This window comes from Ambystoma mexicanum, chromosome 4q, assembly GCF_040938575.1.
Source record: "Ambystoma mexicanum isolate Mex_15411 chromosome 4q, UKY_AmexF1_1, whole genome shotgun sequence".
NCBI lineage: Eukaryota > Metazoa > Chordata > Amphibia > Caudata > Ambystomatidae > Ambystoma > Ambystoma mexicanum.
The window spans coordinates 100,282,678-100,303,266 of record NC_090928.1 but is presented as its reverse complement, the minus strand read 5'-3'; the positions used below and the strand labels follow the sequence as shown (position 1 = coordinate 100,303,266).

Here is a 20,589-nt window from a genome sequence, read left to right as displayed (position 1 = left end):
GCTGCCCTCAAGGGATTTAATTTTGTAATGAGCTCTATGTCCTCTTGTGAGAACTCAATTGACCATGGTATGGTGGAAGATTCATAGGGAACTGCACTAAATTCAGTGGATGACGCAAAAAGGTCAGAAAAAACTCAATACAGACCCTTTCTGGAACTGAAGGAATTCTGGTAGCCAATTGGAATGTGACCCCCCCTCCATTTATTTATTTATTTTATAGTTTAAAAACATTTTTTGACCAAACGGCTATCGGCCTCCAGAGACAGTTGACCAACTTTGCACAATATATCCCTGACAATCATCTTGAAATTAACAAGAACAAGATAAAATCTTGTCCTTAAGAAAGGGGAGAGCAAGAGCAAAAAAATGTACCTGGCGGCTCGACGGTGAAACTATTGAGAAGGTAACAGAATTCAAATACCTTTGGAATCATGTTAGACAGCTCACAACAAGAGAGCCATGCAAAACACCTTGCAAGAAAAAATAAAAAGCCTCACATCTCAGGCAATGGCAATTGATAAGAAGTTTGGCCATTTCTTCGCTAGTGCCTGTCATCGATTTTTACAAAGCAAAGGTTGTCCCATCGATTTCCTATGGAGTGGAAGCCATGCCAAGTTTACCCAAAAAGATCTGGCAAGCACTTGAGAGTTACTTCTGGAGAAAAGTGCTTAACTTGCCAAACTCCACGGAAAACTGTCCAAAGATACTGGAGGCAATAAACGATGAGCTGAAGGAAAGACGCTGCACCGTTCTGAACCATTGGGCAAAAGAACAAGAAGCAAAACTGCTGGAGATCCAATGTTTAAAACAAGACCTGTTCGCGAATCCAACAAGGATAAAAAAAATGAAAAATGAACTAGATTGGATCGTAACATCTGACCTAGCAGCAACATACAAACTGGCTTCACACCTTCCGCCCCAAATACGGGAACTCCACGAACTACAAGCTTTTGTGGGCAAATACCCAAACAGAAAGTTGAGCAACACCTTCCTAAGAGCACAACTAAACCTACTCTACACAAATGAAATTCTAGCTATCGGAGGCATTGCCAGTTCAAACAAATGCAGATTTTGCAAAAATCCAAAGGAGGTAGAGACAACGAGACACCTCCTACTATCATGCTCGGGGGTCGAAAACATCAGGAAACCTTACCTGAAGAATATTTTAGCCTCAGCCCACATTTAAGATATATGGTGGTCGAGTTTGATTGGAGGACAGAAGACAACGTGGGTGACGGCCGTGGCTAAAATAATGGAACTGATTTTATCGACAGTGGACAAAGATAAAGAAAAAAAATTCAACTGAGACAATGAGCAAAACCTAAGCAAACCATCTTGGTTAAATCAAGAATAAAAAAAATAAACGTTTTTAAAATCCCAGCAATCGTTGCTTTTCATTGATTGTTTGAAATCTGATGAATTAAACTGTCTTCATTCTGCTTTATCATCACATATGTTCATGATATTATCCCAGAACTGGATAATTATAAAATAAATGATTTTTAATCATCCCCCAACAAAATCGGTGCCCATGAGTCAATCTGTTTCTTTGATATAAAAAAGTCCATATATTGATTTCTTTTGTCTGTCAGCCCTCCACATTCCATTATTATATGGTGCAATTTTTCTAACATTCCATTTTCCTGGCAGAATCTACAAAATTGTTTTGTTATTGGAATCTGTTTCGATTTTTGTTAGAACTTCCCTTGTTGGTAATGGATTCAGTCGCAATTTCAAAAATGTATCTCGAATTAGTAGATCTGGAAAAATGTCTAGATAGCTTGGAAGTTGATTGTTTTTTTACGTCCATCACGCAGTTCAAGTTCAGTTGATAGTTTTCCAATCATTACGTTAAATCTTTATTTTTGCGTGTTGCAGGCCTCTTATTAGCATTTCCAGTGATACTTCTTAGATCGCCATTTTCTTTTCCATCTGCTTCTTCCAGGCATTTAGTGCTGTGACATTCAGAGAATTTTCTTTATTCCGGAAAATCTCAATGGCTGGAATATGGTCCTCGCTCATGACTTTTTTCGGTAAAAGTCCAGTTGTTTCCACAGTACCAGTGACCATAATGACTGTACTGCGACTTCAAACCGAATTCTTGGCATGGGGGTATGTCTCTGGCAAAGCCAGGACTTTTCTCCAGAAGATGGCTTCATATTTTTGTCACATTATTTGTTGTACTTTAGTCATTGCATTGCTTCCGTAGATCAGAATGGGTACGACTTTTTGTCTGTAATATGTAATAATCGGTCTCAATGAAAATTTACCAAATTTATGATGGAGAAATCTCCCTTGTCTCGCTAGCGACTGTACTTTAACGTTCAACTGTTCAGCCCATTTATTTTTGAGTCTTGATTGATTAAGACTCCTAGATATTTGATTGTTTTGACTACTGGAAGTGTTTTTCCTTCCTTCAAGGGTTAATGTAGGAGTTTGGTTTGGTTAACATCATAATTTTCGTTTTTACTGTGTTGATAATCAGTTTGCTTGTTCTCATGTACTCTTCCATGGTTCTCAGACTGTTTTGCAGCACTTTTGCCGTTTTATCAAGCAAAACAATATTGTCTGCATACATCATGACTGGTACCAGCACTGCATTGATTTTCGGTGGGTTGATCGTTGTTGATTGTGGTTGCGCTTCGAAGTCTTAGGTGTATAGATTAAATAGCTTTGCCGCTAGAGGGCAGCCCTGTTTTAATCCATTCCAAGTCTCTATCCTCATGGTGGTTGTTCCATCCATTGAGCGTCGAATTTGTATTTTTGTATTAGTTTACAGCTGTTTTATTGGCGTAGTATGGATTGTGGGAAATTCCATTGGGCCACTTTCTGCCACAGTCTTATTCTATTTACAGCAAATGTGACATTACTATTAAGCAGGGCCCAAAGGTCTCGCATATTCTTGTTCCTCCCTGATTTATTTGTACGGCTTCCCACATTCGCTCGTCAGTACCCCATTCCTGCCCTTTGAAGCAAAGACATATGACACAATGATCACTGTTTGCCATAGGCCTGATATTCAGCGATTGTAGACAATTAAAAAGACCATTTGATACAAAGTAGTAATACTTTCTGGGCCACGTGCCCATGTCACTTTAACCGGGATATCACCTCTTAGGAGGCCATTCACCATGCAGACATCTCTCTCTCTCCTTTAGCTCCGATACCCATTGGGCCGCTTTTTTCAATAGAGAACCCCTTGGCAATTTGACCCCCAATTTGTCTAGGCATCTTATATTAAGATCCCCACATATCAAAAACAGAGGAGTCTTCAACTCCACCCAACAGTTTTCCATAAATTGTTTGACAAGGTCCACAAATTCTTCATCCCTGATCCCTGCTGGGTTCCAATATATATTGAACACAACTAACAACCACTGAATTCTGCCAGGGGTTCTCTCCCATTCTAAGAGAACCGTGTGCACATAAGGACTTGGGATTCTTAGTTTCCAATATCTTAAGGCTCTGTCCCAGTTTTACTAGGGTCGGTAAACCCATCGACGGTCTTCCCAATGTTCTGTTTGGGCCAGATTTAAACATACTGCAAATTCTGCACATATCAGCTTATAGGATAGCCAGGTTTCCTGTAAACGCAGAATGTCATGGTTTAGAAAGTCTAGGCCATCCTTCTCAAACAGGTGCCCAAAACCTCTAATATTCCATGAGGCCATACATAAGGAGAAAATGGGCAGTGACTGAGGAAGTTGGAGGTTCGGCCCTGCCCCAAGGTGCCTGCCAACCAGGGCCAGCTTGTTGGAGACCTTGTTGCTCCACTTCAATATTTGTTCATCCTCACCCTTCTGTCAGTTGGATTCCTTCTCTCAGAAGACACTTGTATAGATGTAGCCCTTTCCCCATTCCTGCAAGGGCAGCCCAATTCCTGCCTTGCTTTTAGAAATGGCACTTTTGGGCCTTGAGCTAATAGTTATTTGTAGTTGGAGCTTTTATCCTAGCCATCTCTTGGCCATGGGCTGGCTTTCCAAGAGTTTTAGGCTTAAGCAGCTCACCATCAGTTAGCTCAAAACTAAGGTGGAGGAAGTCAAGGGAGGCATCCAAGATGACATTCTTGAGTGGAGATATAGCACCACCCAATCCAGATGTTTTTCACTCACGAAGGCCACTATCTTAACATCATCTTGACTGATCAATCAGAGTTTGGGCGAGCAGTGTAAGAGTTTTAATACATTCCTCCTATACTTGATTGGACCATCTTTCTCTGATATGAGCCTCTCGATCGATACAAGCAACTTGGGCTGGGCCTTTGGACTCGCCCGGCCTCTCGCATAGCCTTCTTCCCTTGCCCCCCGTTGAGCCAGAAGGCGGTATGGTTATTTGATCTTTTTTACTTGACAAGAGATTTTTTTTGTTGCTCTAACGTATGAAAAAGAGGACTCCCACTGTCCCCCAATCGCTGGAGTGGACGGCCCATGTAAGTGGCTACGGTCTAGCTGGTGTTCTCCCTTAGAAGGCACAGTTTTCCTGAACAAAAAGTCTGGTCACTTCTATCAGCCAATTCTTCATTCATACCATCAGAATAGGTAGATGGGTCCATCAACAAAAGCAGGTACGTCAATAACATTTGGGGCTGTACCCCGAGACGCAACAATTTTTGTAAGGATTTCAGAGGTACACTACTCAGAGTTTGCAGAATTTGTTAGCGTTGGTTTGCGCAAAAAAACTCTAGAGCCGTTTGATTTAGCCTTTTTAGGCATTGGGAATTGGGAGATTATTTATTTTTTTGATTTTCTTTTGGTCGGTCATCTATTTGCGATCGTCCTCGATCCTGCCCGAGTGTCCAAATACAGACTATAATTTCCTAGAGACTGAACTTGTGGCTTCAGAGGGTTTCTAGTGTGACAGTGCAGATGAGTATTAGCAAGGCCCTTTGGCCCTGTAGCTTGACTCGTTCTCACCCCAAGTCACGTGTTAGATCTTGCAACATAGACTCGGAGGTTGCACTATGCAAGTTCGTCAAGGTTTCTTCTATTGGGATAGACTTAAGTGCACTGGTTAAGTGGCCTTTTGCACAGATTCCTACCTATTCCGAATCATGGGAGCTAATTTGATGCTTGGACCACTTCAGTGGATCCAGAATTCCAGTCATTAAAGTTGTTTTCTCCCACTCCTCACCTCTGGCCAAATCGAAGAGCCTAGACTGCCATTGTGCAGAAAGATCAGCTTCCTTGTCAAGTCTTGACTGGACTGATCCGATGAAAGATTGCAGAACAGTGAGTTTGGTATGCACCATCGACAATGGCGTAGCCTGATCTTTTATTGTCTCGTTAAGGGATTCATATAGCTTTGTGAAGGGTTGATGGTGATATTCAAGTATGCCATCATCAAGTTCTGCGGTTGAATGTGAGCTAGCCCTCCAGTAACTACAGGAGGTGGCAGATGGTCCTCTCCGTTCCCCCTCAGAGAGGTACTAGCTCCGGAGTCAAAAGAAAAAACAGAAGATTAATTCCTTGGGCAAGTTACAAGTTGAAGGGAGGGGGGGCAAGAGGTGCTATAGGTGCCAGCTCCTGGGTAATTGCCATAGGTAGACTGGAGTTACAGCTGGAGGAGAGTGGGGCTAGAGGCGTTGTGGGAGCCTGCTTCTGAGTGGTTGCCGTCTTTATACTGGAGATCATCGCCTCCGTTTTACCACTCAACAATACCATAGTCTGTTTATTCCTCCACGTCAAAAGATTAGTTCCCAGAAGTGAGTCATTGGGCACATCCAGACTTTCTGGAGTAGAGCAGTTTGTATTAGCCAGGTCACTCAGTCTGTGTTGCGTTTGCCTAGTAAAGCTCAGGTCGGCAATATCTGCAGCTAGTCTCGCCGCCTGAGCCGCATGCTGACGCTCCAAGGTCTCTATTGGGGGGAAACCGAAATCCCAAGAGCAGAGTTTTTGGTGATGGCCCAGAGGACCCCAATACAACATATTCGGGCGAGTCTGGGCAGTTGAAACCTCAAGATACTCTGCATGTACTTCATACTCCCAGTCTTCATTGGCCTCCTTTGCCACTGGCGTGCCTTGGGGCCTAGGCAAGGGACTGGGAACAGGTATCAGCTGGGGGGTGCGGGGAGACCCATAATCTCAGAGCAATAGGAGCTAGAACCCTTTGCGGGACCTGTTTGGGAACAGGCGAAGGGTTCCTTGTAGGGACCCTCTCACTCACACACTCGCTTTCAGTCACTTCAATTGTGATTTTTTTTTTTTATTTCTTTTCTTTTTTCCTTCCCCATCCTCCTCGACCACCCCCGCTTCACCTTTTTGGGTCATTAGATTGGAGGGCATGGTGTAGGACCGAGGGCTTATCTCCTGTTCACTGTTCTCCCCCATATCTTGAGGTGTAAGAGCAGTTCTTTTGGGCGTGGGAAGTAGGGCCATGTTTGGTAGGAGGAGTAGATGCTGAATCCTCGGGCAGCTTTCCCTTACGCCTAGTACGGGGGCGGTACGACAGCATGGTATATGAACACTTCTCAAGCACTATTACCAGCACAAGAAAGAGTATGTGAGAACACTCTAATCCCCACTTGGTCAGCCAGTCACTCAAGCGCTTATACAGTCGGGCGCCGCTGTCCTACATTTTGATCACGAGTCCAATCCAATGCCTCTATTCACCTTCCAGCCTGCACAGACAGCAGTGACCGCCCACCTCTGCTGCCGCGCTCGCGCTATACACAAGTAACTGTGGGGAAGAAACCCCTCCAACAAAGGAAAGGAAAAGCGGACTCTCCTGCTGCAGTGACTGCCCACCTCTGCTGCCCAGCTCCACTGCGCACTCCATGCTATACACCGCGCTCCACGCCATACACCAGTAGTTGTAGGGTACACACGCCTCCACCGAAGGAAAGGAAAAGCGGACTCCCTCCTGTTGCAATAACACAAACCCAGTGTAGCAGATGAAGTGGCCCGCCAATTCGCGTTTTTGTTTTAAATCGTATCTTGTTTGTAAATAAATGCTTTATATTTATTTTTGTTTTTCATTAATTTCTCTCACCAAACAATTCACATTGACTTTGTACTTGAAGGAATACCTTTTTATAAATTCAAAAGGACTCCTTTCTTTTTGTGCTTAAGTCAGGTGGGTGTGGCAGCGAGACCCTTCAATAGTAAACTAATTGTTTTCTCGTTCAGTGTTTTAGCCACTGGCATTTCCCGCTGATCCAGACAAAATCCTGAAAATACTTTAAGGCTGTGTACGTTTTTCATAACTCCTGTGTTGAAAATGTAAACGTGGTACACCATTAAAGCGTCCTTATATGTAAATCACTTGACCTGGTACCTTATGGTATGTGACCTGGGTAATGAGGTGGAATGTTTCTGTAAGATTATAGCTTAGCTATAGTTTTTAACATATCTTTGATACGGTTATTGTTTTGATTCATACATGCTTTTTATGTGCAACGATGTATTTTTTTAGTTTTGTTAATTATCATTTTTTTTTTTTAGTTTGGTCTGGTAGTGTCACTTGTGACCTCTATAAGCCGAACCTATTGCATTAAAGTACAAATGGGGAGACATGTAATTTGAGGACGGACACACAGCTTGTAGGTGTTTGGTTATTTGCCCACCTATTGACTGCCCATGCCCTTGCTAATCCCTATGGCCATTTCCACCGAGTTTACCCCCTCCGCCCACCCCAACACCTTCTCATGGGAACTCTTTGAGCTCGCTTAAATCCTTACCATCAACCCAATACGTGCTTAAAGTGCCTGCTAGTTTTTTTTTTTCTAAGCAATCTTTTGAGAGCACGTTACTTAATTGGAGTTGTAAACCCGCTACTGCTGTGTCCTAACCAGGTCTGCCTTCAGCAACTCGATTTATAAGCACTCTTTTAAAAACCAGCATGGGCAAAGCACAGTTCTGGCGTGTGTGAAGTGTTAGCCCGCTACCTGCGGGGTTACCAGGCGCGCCTACCAGCGCGCGGAATGATATGCGGGAGACAGAGGTGCTATGAACCTTCTTTTTTTTTAACTTTGTTTTTATTGACATAGTACACATAAGGTAGGGTGCGCAAGCAATCCCTGCCAGCAACACATTAAGCGAACATAACTGCCGGTATTTTTTACATTTTAGTCCCATCCCGCCAGCCCCCGCCCGCCCCACCCCCCCAACTTTTTCAACATAATCCCCTTCCCCCACCCCCCCCAACTTTGCAACATACCAAGTTTTGAGGTTTTTGCAGGTTACAGAAGCAGCAGTGAGAACTTTCTAACATCATTACATGCACTTGTTATACAATTTGACATCGTGGGAGCAGCGCGGTTCAGAGCAAAGTGATGGACAGTCTCCAGTTCTAGGGCCGGCGCTGGGGTAGGCCCGGGGGATACATATTGGGAGCCATCATTACAGTCGCATAGAGACACATTCATCGTGGAGGAGAACTGCTGTCCATTCCTGTGAGAACTCTGAGACTTTATCGTTTTTCACTGCCGTAAGTTTTTCATAAGTAAATATAGCCCTTAATTTACAGAGCCATTCCTCCTTAGTTGGTGCTAAGGGGCTTTTCCACTTTTGGGCCAATGCTAGCCTCCCCGCCCTCAGCATGGCCCCGATGACCCTCGGGAATGCACTCTGTTCCGTTTCCGGCATGGGAGTACCCAGGAGGATTTCTAAGGGGAGAAGCGATGGACAGAATCCCTCTATATCCTTGATCCAGCTGAGAAGCTCCGACCAGTACACCTGAATAACCGGGCATCCCCACCACATATGGAACCATGTGCCTCTTTGGTGACATAGCCTAGGACAGTAGGGGGATACTTCTGCAAACATTTTGGAGAGGGTGGCTGGGGGGCGATGCCAGGAGTGGAGAATCTTGAAACTATGGTCCATGGCTGCAGTGTACAGAGTACCGGTAAATATGGTTTTGAAAACTGCCCTCCATGTATGGTCATCCAACTCCATGCCCAGCCTTTCTTCCCATATACGTTTGAAGGGTTGCCTACCCTCCAGATTAGCTGTTATCAAGGTACTGTAGAACTTGGACAGGGAGCCCTTTCGAGAGACACTTTTAGCTATTACTTCTTCAAAGGGGGTGAGGGGGCGGGTTAGGTTGTCAGCCCACCGAGGGTGAGTCAGAATTCCCTTCAAACGCAAGTACTCAAAGATCGATGGTGGTTTATCACCCAGTGCTTCGGTCAATTGTTCATAGTCTATGAAGCCCTCCTCACGGGAGAGCTGGGAAACTCTCTCCAACCCCATGTCTGACCAAGCTTGCATGTCGCAGAAGCCTCTGGTGTCTAGGTTGATAGGGGGACCCCATAGCGATGTTAAAGGGGCCGGCCAGGACGACAGCTTTTTGTTATCTTTATTTGGCTTCCAGAGTGCCCATAGGACTGCCAGTGTGGGGTGTTCTCTAAGATAGGAGGGGATGGTTTTAGGGGAGGCCCATAGTAGATCTCAAACTTTTTTAGGGTGGGTGTGGATATCCTCTATATATGTCCAGTACGTCCTCATATCCTCTCGCATGTGCTCCATCATCACCCGGAGCTGAGCGGCTTTATAGTATAGTCTGAAGTCGGGGAGGGCGAATCCACCGTGAGACTTCGGCAGGGTCAAGGTGGAGAATTTGACTCTTGGTCTCCTCCCGTCCCATATAAACTGGAGAACTCGGGCCTGTAGAACCTCGAAGGATGATTCAGGAATGACCACAGGGAGGGCTGCGAAGAGATACAGGAGGCGAGGTAATACATTCATTTTAACCGTCACCATACGGCCAAACCAGGAAAGTGTAAGGGGAGCCCAGCGTTTGAGATCGCTGCTGATTTTGGCCAAGATCTCCGGGAAGTTAAACTGATATAGTAGCAATAGGTTCCTAGGAATGCTGGTGCCCAGATACCTGGTGGACACACGTTCTATCCTCACTCCCAAGAATTCCGATCGATCCCCAATGTCTTTGTCCCCGGGACCCATTGGCATAATACTAGACTTGGAGGCGTTTATCTTAAGCCCCGAGAAGGTCCCGTAGAGGTTTATAAGATCAAATAATCTAGGTAGTGAGACCTGGAGGTTGGTTAGGTACCCCAAGATATCGTCGGCAAATAGTGAGAGTTTAAAATCGCAGTCGCCACAGCGTATCCCCGTAATTTCACAATCTTCTCTGATCGCTATGGCCAGAGGCTCCATTGCCAGAGCGTATAGAAGGGGGGAAAGGGGACAGCCTTGCCGGGTTCCTCTAGATAGAGCCAAGGGTTCCGACGTGCCGCCGTTAACCAACACTCTTGCCGTGGGAGTATTATATAGTGTCGAGACCCATCTACAAAAATTCTCCCCGAGGCCCATTTTCTGGAGAACTTTGCCCATATAAGGCCACTCGACACGGTCGAAGGCCTTTTCTGAATCTAAAGCTAGCAGGTAGCCCTCTTTCCCCTGCCTCGAGGTCTCGTACATAAGGCCTAGGGTCTTTCGTATGTTATCGGACCCCTGGTGTCCTGGGATGAACCCTACCTGATCTCCATGTATAAGTGAGGGGAGGAGTTTCGCCAGTCTGTTCGCCAGAAGTTTGGCCAGAATCTTGACATCCACGTTAAGAAGGGAAATGGGGCGATACGATTGACACTGGGAAGGGTCCTTCCCCTCTTTGGGGATTACTACTATCAGAGCTGACATCATCGAAGGTGGGAGGGTGCCCCGGTCCAGCGCCGAGTTGAACATTTTGCCCATAAACGGGGCTAGCGTAGACCGGTAAGTCTTATAAAATTTGACTGTGAACCCATCGTCGCCTGGGGCTGTTCCACTCTTCAGGGAGGATATGGTATCTATTATCTCCTCTGGAGACACGGGGAGATCCAGTATGTCTGCTTTTTCAGGTGAGAGGCCGGGAATCGGGAGAGAGTCCAAGAAGCTGTCTATCTCGGTTCCGTCCCCTACGTATTCCGAGCTGTATAAGCGTTCATAATAGTGGCGAAAGTGTTCAGCTATTTTGCTATCTCTTACAGTTGGCTCTCCTCCCGGTGGCCGGATGGAGTTAACCCTCCTACTATTTCTGAGCTCCCGGAGCCTCCAAGCAAGTATTTTATCAGCCTTTTCCCCCTTTTCCATGTACTTCTGTTTCAGGAAGGACAGGTTTTTTTCTGTTTGTCCCACCTGGAGGTCTGCCAGGCTTGAGCGCAACCTTTGGAGTTCCTCCCACTTCCCGGGGAACATTTGTGTTTTTAGTTTCCCACCAGGTTGGATAGCCTCTATCTTTTCCCTCAACCGTGTCTCCTCCTGACCCCTCTCCTTCTTTTTTCTTGAACCTGTCTCGATAAGAATGCCTCTAATGGTCGCCTTGAATGCCTCCCAAACACCCAAAACTCCGACCTCCCCGTTGTCGTTGATGGAGAAGTATTCGGTGATGGCTGTAAGGAGGGATCGTTGCACCTCTTTATCATGTAGCAGGAGGTCCTTACACCTCCATAGGGACCCAGGTGGCGGGGCCGGGGGCACACCCATTTTTATTCTAACCATGTCGTGGTCTGTCCAGGGAACCACCTCCACCCCCGATTCCGTGACCTCGCCCCGGATCGTGGCGTCAACCAAGATATAATCAATACGGGAGAAAGTAGCATGGGGTTTCGAGAAAAAAGTGAAGTCGGGGTCTCGATCTTTTTCTGTGTGGTGTGTGTCGCTCAAGCCCAGATCGTCGTTAACTGATTGAAATGCCTCGACCAGTTTTTTTTGGAGGCGTTGGTTAGGGCATGGATTGGGCGAGCTCCTGTCTCTATCAGGGCAAAGAACCATATTAAAATCCCCCCCAATCAGTAAAGTACCCTCGGAAAAAGCCACGATTTTCTCTCATCCCCATCCAGAAGCCATCTTGCGCCTCATTCGGAGCATAAATACCAACCAGGGTGAACAGCCGACCCCTCACCTCCCCTTTAACCATGATATATCGTCCTTCCGGGTCTGACCTCTGGGCTTTGAGAACGAAGTGAGCCCCAGGGGAGACCAATAGGGCCACTCCCCGTTTCTTGGCCCGGAAGGACACTGCATAGACTTGATCAATAGCTTTAGCTCTCAGCTTTGGTTCCCTGTCCCGAACCCAATGTGTCTCTTGTACAAATAAGAAATGGAGTCGGAGCCTTGTGAATTCCCTCACCAGCAACAACCTTTTGGTGGGAGAATTGAGACCCCGCACATTTAGCGAACCCACTGTCAAATATTGCAAGGAATCATCCATCATAGCAATGGTAAGAGCTCATATCTCCCTTCTCGGGACGAATAATTCCAGCGCTCCCGCAGTGCTTCCACCCCCCGCTATAGTCCAATAACAAAACCACAGTTGCAAAACAGACCAGAAAACTTGGCTTGGCCCCATTAGAAACCTCTCGAACTAACCCCAACCTTTCCCTCCCCCCTCCCCCCTCCCACCTCCCCCCTGAACGCCTGGTAGACCAGCGGCTTCATCCTGTCGCTGAGCCAGGCCACCATTGTCTCCCTCCTCCGGGCTCATAAACTCTTCAACAACCACAACTTGAGCCCCCCCCCCCCATATCATGTTCAGAATACAAATAATCACAGTGCTTCCCCCAATGACATGGAAATCAAACTAGACCGTGAAGCTTCCTGGGGTTCCTCAAGTGTCAGGTTGCCCAGGGGATGCCGGAGCCACTCTTTTGAACTTCCTGTGGCCTCGGACTTTACGTCTCTCCTGAGAAGCCTTAATTCTCCCGGGTCCGACGGGCTCACTTCCATGATCTCGGTCTTCCCCTTCCACGTTTGGTTCTCCGAGAAGTTCGCCCGACACCCTGCGAATGTCATCCTCCGTGACCAGGGCGTATTTGTACCCTTCCAATTCAAAGGAAAGCGAAAAAGGGTATCCCCACCTGTATCGGACCCCCTTGGTTTGGAGCATTTTCGTCAGCGGGGAACAGAGACGACGTCTTGCCAGGGTGAAGGCGGACAGATCCTGGTACACCGAAATCCGGGCTCCCTCCCAGTCCACCGGGCCCCTCTTACGTGCCAGTTCCAGAATTTTGTTCTTCTCCGTGAAGTAGTGGAAACGCACGAGAATGGACCTGGGGCCTCTGTTGATCGCTCCCGCCCTGTGAGCTCTGTCAATTGTGGGTTCATTCGTGTTCGCCCTATCGAAGAGAGATCCCACTACTGCATTCACAGCTTTGATTATGTCCATTTGCGTTTCACCTTCCCGCTCCGGGAACCCCAAAAAGCGAAGATTACAGCGTCGTTCCCTATTTTCCAGGTCATCCAGTTTTAGGGAGCATTTCTTTTCTCTCCTCTCGAGTTCCGATAGGCGCATGTCGAATTGCGTCTCGAAAATGTCATTCGAGGCTGTGTTGTTTTCAAGCGCCTGGACCCTGTCGTCTATGTTGTCCACTTTTTTATCCAGGGTATCCAGCCGTAGTGTTATGTCTGCTCTGAAGCCTCTTATTTCCTCCAGGAGGGCCGCCATGCCTTTGGTGACCGTGCTAGTGTCAGACATGTCCAGGGGTGCCGGGGCCGCCATCTCCGGGCGGGTTGGCGAGCCTGAGGGTTTGCGTCGAAATCTCTGCAGGGATTCCTTCCAGTTCATAGGCCTCCCCTGACCATCTCCACGGGATCCTCTGCCTAATGCCCTAGGCCCTATGGGCAGTACCGTCGGGTCACCAGATTACACCAGGGGGAGGGCAGTGGAAGGTTGCTCAGGCCAAGTCTCCAAGGCACAGCCGATACGGGCCTATCACTCCTCGTCCCTGGTTTGATTCAAGCCTTTGTGGTCCCTATTTTGGAGTCCTTCAATAAACGCTGTGGTTGGCCCGGGGGGGTATCCCTTTCTCCGTGATGCTGATTGCAGGTTGTTGATTTGGGGCGCCTTCGCCCCTGAGCTCCCGTCGTGCGGCTCCCAAGCTGTGTGGGAAGGCCCGCCTGGGGAGGGGTGGAGGGGTTGTCGTGGGCACCTTTGCGGGGGCCTCCGCCTCTGGGGGTCCCCGATGAAGACTGGCCCCACGGCCGTCGATGGGGTTGAAGATCTTGGGGGGCAGGCCGTGCCTCCTGAGTGCACTCCTGCGCCAGCTCCACAGTCCAGCGGTGGGCTCGGGGGAGGCTCGATCAGCCGGTGAAGCGGGGAGCAGCCCGGAGCACTGCGTGATCTCGTCCGGATTCAGGAGGATTCGTAAGCCCCCGCTACGAGGTCCAGGGGGAAGCGGGGGGGGGGGGGCCGCTCTTCCGCGCCGACCGGCTGTGCTGTAGGCCTCACGTAGGCCGCGGCTTGCCGGCGCCCCGCGCAAGGGGTCGCGATGCTGGGGGAGGCTGGGCTCGCTCCCTCTCCCGGTTCTGAGCCGTGTACTGCTCGAGGCCTTATGTGGTCCCGCTCGGGGCCCTGGGGAGGCGGGATCCGCCCCAGGGAAGTTCGGTGTGGAGGGGGGCAGCACCCGCGGGGCCTGCCCGAGCCGCGGCTCTCCGTTACTTCCTGCGGAGCCGCGGCGCGGGGGAAGGCGGAGCTCCTCCTCCCTCCTCTTTCCGAGGGTCCGATCTCGGTGAAATCTCCACGCCGGGAGATCGGAGTTGGGGTCCGCGGGGGCTCCGCTGAGTCAGTGATCCGCCGGGGGGGTCAACACTGCACTCCTAGGGGTCTGGGGGGGGCTCAGGTCCCTCTTACGGCACCCTTTGGAGGAGACCAGTGCGGATGCGTCCGTGCATCTCGGCGCCCCCTGCTGGATCTATGAACCTTCTTTAATGATAACTTGGCGGCAACTGCCGCAACCCCGGTCCCGCCCCTCCCCTTCCCTTGAAGTCACGTCCGGGACGTCAATGTCCTGTCCGCAACAGCGGCCCTCCCACACAACTATGTGGGCTATCCGACGTCTCCCCCCTTTCTAGCATGCAAGTCCCACAGCTTTCCTCACCCCATCTCCTCGATGAGTCGAGTTGGCTTCATACGGCTCCTCTGGGGACGTCTCGACCTGCTCGGGGTTAGTCGTTCCTTGGCAGGCGGCGGTGTGCCTGTTTCGCCTCCTGACTCTTCCCCATCTCCTTGATAGGCTTCTTCTCGTGGATGATCATCCTCGCTGTATCGGTCCATCGTCCATTGACCTCTGGGGCCCGGTGTGACGCGTTTGAAGTGCGAGCTGTTTCTAGTCACTACTGAACTATCGTTTCTTTGTGCGGTGACCATAGTGCCTTTCTTATGGGTTAGGAGAAGAGGGGTGGACGCGAACGTGGCTTCTTCCTTTCGGCTTTTTGGTTGTCTGAGCCACACTTCGTCACCTGGTTGCATTATGCTTTTGCGGGCTCTTCTTTTCCTGTCTGTGACTTCCTTAGACATTGCTTTCCTCACGGTGTTATCATCTTTTGCCACTTGTTCCAGTGGCGTCAGTTCTTGCGGCCTTGGATCTTCCGGTAGCCTCGTGGTGATCAGCCTCCGGAATAGCAGGTCTGCTGGGCATAGTCCTGTCGTACTGTGTGGCGTGTGCCGGTATTCCTTGAGTAGCTGGTTGAGAGCCTGCTCGAAGGGCTTGTTTTGCACGTGTGCGATTTGTAGGGTTCTCTTGATGCTGGCCATGAACCTTTCGACCATGCCGTTGGCCTGGGGCCATCGGGGGGGGGTTATTCGTCTGTGTTGAAACCCCATGTATTTCGCAAATTTCAGGAACTCATGGCTTATGAATGTGGGACCATTGTCAGACTTTATGACCTTTGGGATGCCGTATGCTGAGAGCATTCTGTCAAGTGCCGGGATGACACTCAATGTCGCACTGCTGTCCACTATCTGGGCATCCGGGTATCTCGAGTGTTCGTCCATGAGTACGACGACGTGAGTCCCATTGCTTAGAGGTCCAAACAGGTCTACCGCTAGCTCTTCCCATACCTTGCTCGGCAATGGTGATGTCTGTAGGGGGTTTGGGTGAGGTGGCGGTGCCACTTGGGCGCAGACGTGGCAGTTTCCTACGATGGTCTCTACCAGACGGTCGAGCTGCGGAAACCAGGCTTTCTGTCGAAGGAGGCGTTTCGTGGCGACTACACCTCGATATCCTTCATGGGCCACATGTACTATCCTCTCCCGGAGAGTTCTCAGGATGACGACTTTGCAGCCCTTTAGTAGTACGTTGTTCTCTCCTAACGTTGGTTCCTCCCGGACTTGGTCAAGCCACTTGACCTCCTCTCGTGTTGTCTCTGACTCTCCCCTCGCTTGTTGTCTCATGAAGGCCATCTTGTTCTCTTGTAGGCAGTGTCTCACGATTCTGAGTGCGGAGTCCGCCTCTGACTGTGCTGATGGTTCTGCCCAGCCTACTGGCATCGGTTGTAGGTGGTGTATGATGTAGTTTATGTACGCGTCTGCTATGGATGGCTGGGACGCCGTCGTAGTTTTTGGATGGCGGGAGAGGTAATCTGCGGGGTTTTCCTCCTTCCCGGGTCGGTGTTGTATTGCAAATCTGTAGTCCTGTAGACGCAGAACCCATCGGGCTATTCTCGGTGGCATCCTGGCTTTCGGGCTTCCGTATATGGTGAGTAGTGCCTGGTGGTCAGTGATGATGGTAAATTCCTTGCCGAATAGAAAGAGATGAAAATATTCGCAAACCCAGACGACTGCCAAGCTTTCCTTTTCCGCCTGAGAGTACGCCTGCTCTGTGGTTGTCAGGCTTCTGCTGGCATATGCCACTATGTGTGTGTTGTGTGATTCCTTGGGGTCCTTCTGCGTTAGTATGGCGCCGAGTCCCATGGGACTGGCATCCACGTTGAGTTCGGTGTTGCGGCTGGCATCGAAGTACGCCATGTCCTCAGCCTGCGATATGGCTTTCCGTATGGCTTCGAACGCCTCTTGACAATCTTTCGACCATATGAACGGAGCGTCCTTGCGTGCGAGTAGGCGCAGCGGGTTGCTGACCGTGGCATAGTCTTTTAGGTATCTGGAGCAGTAGCTCGCTAGGCCCAGAAACGACCTCGAGTCTGTGGTGTTGATGGGTGTTGTGTTTGAGTTGAGCGCCTTGACTTTCTCCGGATCGTGTCTCATTCCTTTGTCTGAGAAAATGTGTCCGAAGAATCTCAGAGAACCTTTTGAGAACTCACACTTTGATTTGTTTAGTGTCAAGCACACCCTGTGGAGAGCTATGTCATGTTCTTCCTCCGACTTTCCGTAGACTAGGACGTCATCTGAATAGTTCAAACAGTTCGGGACGTGTCTGATAACCTTGTGAATTTCCTCCTGGAAAATTTTGGCGGCGGAGGAAATGACAAAACTGAGTCTTTTGTACTGAAACAGACCAAGATGGGTGACAAATGTGGTGATGTAGCGGGATTCAGGCGCTATCTCGATCTGGTGGTAACCTTTTGTGAGGTCCAATTTCGAGAAGATCCTTGCACCGTGCAGGAGATGGATCATGTCAGTGATCCTGGGTGCCTGGTGCCTCTTTCTTTCAATGACGGTGTTAGCCCTGCGCATGTCTACACATAGACGTATGGATCCATCTGGTGACATCTTGGGGACGATGGGGGGATACCCATGGTGTGGGACCCGACACAGGTTCAATGACATTCATTTTGATGAGTTTATCAAGTTCTTCTTCCACCCGCCTCTGAATGCTGAAGGGGATCCCTCGATAGTGCTGGGCAACCGGTTTGATATCAGGGTTTATGTGGAGATGGACCTTCCTGTTTCTCAGCTTGCCTAACCCGGTGAAGAGTTTTGGGAATGATTGTTCGATTGCGTCCGGTTTGGCGAAATATTTATGGGCCATCAGCTGGTACAGGACATGCACCAGTCCCATGTCTACCGCGGTACAGAAGCTTAGTATGCATCCGCTGTTAGCTTCTGTTTTCAGAATGTGTAGAGGGACTTTTGCTTTGTGTTCCTTATGCGTGCACCATGCTGTGATCCTGCCTCGGCACGGCAGAGGGGTCGTGGAGCCATAGGGATATATGTCTACCGTGGCTGTCCTGATTTTGGGTTGCAGGGCTAGGGATTTGTATGCTTGTTCGCTGATGATGTTGACCGTTGCGCCGGTGTCTATCAGGATCTTTAATGGAGTGTCATTTACCAGCAACGTTAGTATGGGACTGTGTTGGGTGGCTGCAGTGTTGTCTTTCAAAGCCCACACGTATCCTTTCCTTCTTTGATCTTCTTCTGAGGACGGAGTGTCGCTGCTGGTGGGTGAGCGAGTTTCAACATACCTCACAAATCGTCTTCTGTGTGAGCGTCTCTTGTCTTCCGACGAGCGTCTGTCCTCACGCGTGTATCTGCTCTTGCGGTCGCCGTCCTCTTTTCTGGAGGGTCTCCTTTCACTGTCCCCTAGGGACCTGGATGGGCTCTGGTGACTGTATCGGCGCCTGTCTTGATTTTGGTTCTTGGTGGGCGTGTATGTCGGCGCGTTCTTACACATGGCTCTATAGTGATCCATACCTCCGCATGCGGCGCACTTTTGTCCTGTGGCGGGGCATTCTCCTATGTGTCGGTACTCATATCCGCATTTAAAGCATGTGGCTTCGGGACGTTTGTTTCCTTGGTTGGGGTGTGCATACAGTTTGTTGACTGAATCAGTGTTTTCACTAGGCTGTTGTATGGCTACTTTTCCAAGACTGTCCAGTTGGGAGTCGACGGCCGCTTCCATGCGCGCCAGTGCTAGTATTTCCTCCAGGGATCTTTGTTTCTGTAATAGTTGCTTGCGAAATGGTTGTGAGAGGCATTCTGCAATTACTTGAGACCTGAGAGCCTTCTCATTAGAGTATCTATGGAATTCACAATGTTTTAGTTTAATGCGAAGACGCATTACGAAATTGTCTATTGACTCACCCTTTTCTTGTCTGGTCGTGTGAAACGTGTCGTTCATAGTCGATGTTGGTGTGCGGGGCAAAGTATTCAGATAGCTTGGCATGCAGTTCGCCATATGTGACAGTGTCCACATTTAGTAATTCCCCTGCAATGTCTCTTACTGCTGGACCCACGGCCATGAATAATGTGTTTTTCAGTCTTGTATCGTCGGTTAGCCCTATTGCACCGGTGTAGAACTTAAAGTCCCGGAGCCATATGGTCCATCGAGGTCCTAGATTCGATGTATCGCAAATTTCAAACGGGTATGGCATTTGTATGACCTGGGATGCACCTCCCTCGCTTTGCGTGTGTTGGTTGTTCACTTGTGCCGCATCTATACCTGATGATGCTGGTGCCGCCGGTCCCGCCCCACCCGAGGATGAGGCTGGGGTGCTCGCCGTGTTCGACATGACGACTGGACGCGGTAGCTTGCTTGTGTGCGGGGTGTGGCTTTTGTGCCTGGCGGCCGAGGTTTGTATTCGCCTCACACGTGGGGCGACTTACCTCTGTGCAGGCACGTGGGGCGTGCAACACTGGCGTCTGGCGCCCGAGGTTTATGATTACCTCTGCGCACGTGGGGCGACTTGCCTGTGTGGGCACTGTTCCACAGGAGCACTCGGGCCCCTTTCTTCCGCTGCCTGCAGGGCGCCGCGTCGCCCTGGGGAGTGAGCGGTCTGCTCCCGCCGACCGGGTTGTGGGCGGGGAGCTGCGGGCCCCCTTCTGGGGGCTCTGTGTTTTCCCCGCTGCCTCCTCCGTGTGCTGGTGCCGTCTTCGCTTGTCCGGGTGCTGCTTAAGTTCCATTTGCTGGTGATGTTCCCTACTCCCCTTGCGTGTTCATGGGTGGTAATAAGCAATTTGAGGTTGTAGAGACTTGAAGTGGTTGCGTTAGTTTGTCACGAGATCCTGTAATTTGTTATTACCTGATAAATTGGCGGCTCCTAGTAAAAAGTAGGGTGTGATATACTGTGATGCCTGCATTGGGTCCTGCATGGTAGTCCGTTGCATGAGTGGCATCATGCTGGCACTGGGCACGATTGGTGCCGGCCTACTTGCTTTCTGATCTTGCCTCTAAAACTTTTCATGGACTCAATCGGTGAACCTTTTTTAAATTATTTTTTAAAGTTTTTGGCCTCGAGGAGAATAAATCAGTTGACCTTTTTTTCTTTGATCATCAGGGCCTGCAACATGGCCGTGGGGAATAGGCCTTTTCTCAGTACCAAAGTGCAATGTTGATGCTGATTTATCAACATATTGATAGCTGCTGAGCTGTGGGGTAGTTTGTGGTGGTGTGCTCTATTTCTGTGCAAACACTAACTTCCCCATTGAAAGGAGCCTTTTTATGGGCGTGAGAACAGTGGGTAGGATGAGGTACAACTGCACATGGGTAAGGTTTGTTACCAGGCGCTACTTTTGGCATCACGGGCCAACTGGTGTCTTACAAACAGCTTTACATGCCATTAACTCTGTGTTTGGGAATGTGCATGAATATCATGAGGGCTTTTTTAAAGCATAAAGAGTCCTCTATAATGGATCAAATGTTCTAGTCTGCATCTCGTATTGAAGTTGGATTTGCAGCAGGTTCTGTACTTGCACTGTAGCTTGCACCTTGTTCCTACAGGTATTTATTTCTACTAGGAGATGCCCGAAGCCGCATTTTGCTCTTGCTAATCAAATCTTTTTTTTTTTTCCTTCAAATTTTTATTTAAGGCAGAAGTTACAGAAGTCATGCACGTCACAGCAAATTATATAGTAGATAAATTACTGGTACACAGTATACATAGAAACCGGTAAAAGCCCAACAGAAGGAGGAAAACAGTAACTGGTAAGGCATTATGTCGCTTGGGTGCATCTCTGCGAGGCTCCAGGTGAGTCCTC

General features: G+C 49.0%; 1 protein-coding gene across 1 annotated transcript in view; it reads left to right on the top strand.

Annotated features, from left to right (window-relative positions):
- SMIM26 (small integral membrane protein 26) overlaps positions 1-20,589 on the top strand; it is a 58,276-nt gene that overhangs the window by 23,794 nt on the left and 13,893 nt on the right. The window lies entirely within an intron of this gene.